The following is a 5,280-nucleotide window of genomic DNA, read 5'->3' as shown; positions in this document are numbered from 1 at the left end:
CTTCCCTCAGGATTCATGGAGACCCATAGAAGAGGAACCATAAGAATGTAAGAGCCAGAGAGGAAAGAGGACACCAAGAAAATAGTGCCCTCTCAATCAACAAGATCAACTCACATATGAACTCACAGAGACTTAGGCAGCATGCACAGAACCTGCATTTTTCTGCACCAAATGGAGTTCTAGAGCTTAAAGGAGAAGTGACCAAATGCCTCTACCCCTAACTCAGGAACAATCCCCACTTGATGACCACTTGCAAATGAGTAGTTTCCTCCAAGGGAGTCTCACTGGGAAAGAAAAAACCTATTTTTTAGTGTATGCCCTATGTCCTCAGGCCTACCAGTGAATGGTCTGTAGAAAACAAACTCAATGGCATCTTTGGAGATTAGTCGTCTCACAAAGTTATATCAGGACTTTTCCTTTAAGATTATATACATATGGACATACATAATAAATATATACTACATTACATATATATACACATATAATTGCTTATTAACTTTATTCTTACTTTTATGTTGTTTATGAATTTTTTCTTATCTTTTTTTCTCTACATGTTCTTTGCATATGCATTTTGGCATCCAGCTTCCTGTTTTTAATGGGATTCCTCAGTGCACACACATGTCTCAGTTTCTTGTGCTTTCTCTTGGGCTCTTTTCAGTCTGTTTGTTTGTTTTGTCCACTCCAATGGGTTAGATTTTGTTTTATTTTTCTATATTTCATTTTAATATTATTCTTTAGAAGGCTGTTCTTTTCTAATGAGAGACAGAAAGGGTTTGAATGGGAGAGGATGAGGGAGAAACTTGGAGGAGTAGAAGGAGGGGAAGAGTAATCAGGGTATATTACGTGAGAAAAAAATTTCATTTTTGAATAGTACAAAGGCCAATATGATTGAGTCTCTTTATTAAGATCTAGTTGTAATGTAACTAGTTATGACTCTAGTCCAAATGCTCAGCATAAACCTTTTTACCTCCAAAGAGAACGCTATAAGCAACATATTCCAGGAGCATAAATCCTGACGTAATTGTATGTGTACATAGCTGCTTATGATGGTAAAACTCTGGGAAGTAATCTGTAGACGGTTGCTCTCTATGTCATATAAATAATTGTTCCCCCAGTGTTCACTATGTGAACATTCCAGATTCACATGCTGTAAACAAGGTGATATCTATTATACTTATGTCAGTCTTCTATCCAGTACCCTTACCCATTAGTATGCACCAGTACTCTCAGCTAGCTTTCTTTGCATCTTTATGTATAAATAGATTGAACTTACAGAGAGTGATCAGAATGGAAAAATAGGAAAAGGCTTACAAACACCACTGCTCTGAAAAGATTTGAAAGCTACACTTGTTCCTGCTGTGTAAACAAGCTTGTTTTGAGGCAAAAAATATTTTTTTTTCTTTAAGGAAATATGTTTCTTTAAAGAAATATAAATCTTTCATGTTTAAGTAAAAGAGTTTGAATTATTATTAAAATCATTACGTGTTTTATTCTGAAGGTTAAAATTCTAGCTTTTAAAGGAACCAAATCCCATTTGTATGCTTTTTCTTTCCCCTACAAAGTAGGTAAAATAAAATCATTCTGCAACCTTTCTGTGGACTAGCGCTTGTTCAGATGGCTCATACTTCTGGCCCTGGGTCATCCTGATAACACTTGACTTTCTTTTTTAGAACATGCAGTGACGCTATCGCCTAAGTGAACCTTAAGTACACATTCCAGAGATTTGAAAACTTAGTTAAAAGGTGGATAACAAAGTTTTATAAAGAGCATGGGAATGTAAAGGACTTAAAATTTTATTTTATTTAATATTATTTGCAAACAGAATATTTTATAAAGTATGTCATTTATAGCTAAGTTCAAAGGCAAATAGCTACAAAGGCCCTGAAAATCTGCCTGCCTGCAACCTAGTAAGCTTTTTCAACTGTTTCTTTTTTTTCAATATATCATTATTTATTTGTTATTCTTAAAGACTTATTTTTGACTGGACTCACACTTAGAAGTAGAAGCTCTCATCAAGGACAGTCTATGTCTCTTGGCAATCTGTTCTTGGTGCTTTTCTTTGTCTTCCTTCATTCTCTTGGCCAAAGTTTAGGTAATTCTACAGCATCCTTGTTTGTCTTAATACACTGTTTCTTCCAAGTAATACATGAACATTTGTGTTGTAGGACATGTGGAGTAACAAGATGCTGTATTCTGGGTGCTTTGGTCCTGAGCTTCTTAGCGTCTCTATGTAAAGGCTTTCCGACAACATATTGACACACATCATCTTCTTTAGACAGTTTAAAAAGCTTTGATTCTACTAGTTCTTTTAGGTCCCAATCAATGAGGCACAGTACTACCAGTCAGTCAAGAATATCTTTCTCTACTTTTTTAAATAAAATAGCCACATATAGAATGCTCAGGTTGGTACCCATAATGTATCCATGAACAGACTTGCACATTCTCTCTCCAGTTCTCCTTGGTCTATAACAAGAATGCTCCTTACTCAACAGCAGGCACACTCTCCCCTGGGTCAAAATGCCTTGCTTCATGGGAAAACCTTGTTTGTTATTCCTACCATGTATCAGGGCCACATGACCTCCCACTCTTCAGCAGGAACATCAATAGCTACTTCTGTGGGCATGTGCTTCTCATGGAATGCATGACACTTGAGTTCATTCTCCACTTCAATGAGTTTCTGACAGCCAGTGGCAGGCAAGGAGATATTAAGCTCCATCTTGGCAGAGCCAACTGCCTACTACTTTTTCAACTTTCACATAGAAATTATAATAGATGAGTCATATTAGGTAACCTGGTTCATGTATAGTATAGATATTAATTTCTACATTTCACACATAAAAATTGAAAGCATAAAGAATCACAGAATAAATTTATAATGATGCCTCACTTATTTACTCTGAGAATTATAAGCATTTTTCTTCATTTGTTGATCCCTCACATCCCTTCGTCTATTTTAAACAAAAATCTCATATCCTGATACTATTATACTGCTAAATGGACATAGTATTAAACTGACTTCTGATGACTTATTATACTCATAGAAAACTATATCTCTCATTTTACATTTGAGAAGCTTCTGTTTGCAGTGAATTATGATTAACACAGAGATCCACAACTTGCCAAGGTATAGAATGCTCACCCCTATAGAGAATATAAATATAACAATACCACCTGCAAAGCACAGAGATCACTGCAGAATGGGGAAGCAGAAGAGCTCAAGACCAAGAGGTTGGAAATAACTATAGGAAACATCTTCTGGACACAGCAGAACTGATGCACATACAAGTTCACAGCAGTTGTGAGGCATAAATGAAACTTGTGCAATCCCAAGCAGACTAAACCCCAGAAGGAAGTGGGAACACAACCCTACCCTAACCCATATGGTTATCAGCCATTTTTAGTTTATAGAAAGGACACTGTTTTCTCTAAGAATCTAGCCTGTGTGGAAACTAAGTGAACAATGCTCCAGGAAAAGATCCCATATCTAGGAATATTTGGGCACCGGTAAATGATTTGATGGAGTGTTTTTAAATGGCATAATGTTGAGTGAGTAAGAATGGGGAGTACTGAATTGGAAATGAGTTGGGTGAGAAGGGTTTATTTGTAATTCTTTTATAATGTTCCCATTTTTAATTAATAGGGGATCAGACTTGAGAAATTCTTTCTCATTGAAATTCTTTAATTTTTATCTTGTTTATAAACAGAAAAAAGTAAGAAAAATGAAAAGAATTAGAAAAGAAAATAGATGTTAGTTCAGAGAAAATATGATTTATATGAGAAAAACAAAATTTCTTATATGAAGTTTTCAGACTTAATGTGTCCTTTATCTCCCACCTAAATGATGGCTTATCTTCTCTGTGACACCTGGTTCTGAAGGCAGAACAGGGCAGAAGACGTTAGGTGGCTCTCCTCACTAAAGATAAAAGTATATTGTACAAAAAGACTTAAAAAAACTTATACAAAAATCTAATATATGCTAATTCAAAGGTAAATAAACCTAACCTAGACCACTGAACCCACCACATCCTACAAAACCCATATTGAAACATTGAATACTCTGTTAAACTACTCCAATATGTATCAGACTTTTTAAGTAAGCTTTTCCATGTTGAGGTTTAAATTGAAAACTTAAAAAGTATTACATGTATAAAGTCTTCATAGAAACATATACATTCACATGTTATTCCTCCCTCTCTTTTTTTTGCCATATGTCATTTATTAACTAGAATATACGCATAAAGAAACGTCAGATATTTACTTGCCCTCAAGTATATCTCACAGTTAGTTCAAAAAAGCCCAGAGAGTCTGAGTTAGGAGGAACACAAATTAAATGACAACTTGGGATATCTTAATGAGACCTTGACTCAAAAAATAAAATAAAATCTAAAATTAAGTAGAAGTACATTTCATATGCTCATTTCCAACATCTAAGACAGTGTCCTAAAATATTCATTCTGTATACTTACTTCAAATGATGATTATCACAGTAGGTTCACTGTGAACCTTACTATCTTCAAAGCACTGAAGAACATTCTGCTCTTGGTTCTTTTCTGTAACATGGCTTTTGTTTTTGTTTTTGTTATTATTTTTTTTTAAGTTAGGGTTTTATTGCTGTGATGAGACACCATGACCAAGGCAATTCTTTTTTTTTTTTTTCATGTCAGTAAGGTTTTTTTTTTAATTTTTTTTATTAGATATTTTCTTTATTTACATGTAAATTTCTCCATTCCCAGTTTCCCCTCCAAAAAACAAAGAAACAAACAAAAACAACAAAAACAAACCCCTGTTGCCTCCCACTTCCCCATGCCTGCCACCCTGCCCTCTTCCACTTTCTGGCCCTCGCATTCCCCTACACTGGGGCACAGAACCCCCATAGGGCCGAGGTCCTCTCCTCCTATTGATGATCAAATTTGCAATCCTCCACTATACACATGCTGCCAGAACAATCAGACACCTCCATGTGCAGTCCCTGGTTGGCGGCTGAGACCCTGGGAGCTCCGAGGGTACTAGTTAGTTCATATTGTTGTTCATCCTAAGGGGCTGCAAACCCTTCAGCTCCCTTGGTCCTTTCTCTAACTTCTTCATTGGGGACCCTGCACTCAGTTTAATAGATGTCTGTGAGTCTCTATATCTGTATTAGTCAGGTACTGTCAGAACCTCTCAGGAGATAGCTATATTTAGTTGGGCTTGCCCTTCCTTCAGTCTCTGCTCGATAGTCAATCTCTGCAACTCCTTAATTGGGTATTTGGTTCCCCCTTTCAAGAAGGAACGAAATGTCCA

At 36.0% G+C, this 5,280-nt stretch overlaps 1 pseudogene; it reads right to left on the bottom strand.

The window, feature by feature from the left end:
* Positions 1-1,971: 1,971 nt before the first annotated feature.
* On the bottom strand, positions 1,972-2,716 carry LOC116097394 (annotated as a pseudogene).
* Between the last annotated feature and the right edge of the window lie 2,564 nt (positions 2,717-5,280).

This window comes from Mastomys coucha, unplaced genomic scaffold (genome assembly GCF_008632895.1).
Source record: "Mastomys coucha isolate ucsf_1 unplaced genomic scaffold, UCSF_Mcou_1 pScaffold19, whole genome shotgun sequence".
In the NCBI taxonomy this organism is placed as follows: Eukaryota; Metazoa; Chordata; class Mammalia; order Rodentia; family Muridae; genus Mastomys; species Mastomys coucha.
This window is presented reverse-complemented; position numbering and strand designations above follow the sequence as displayed.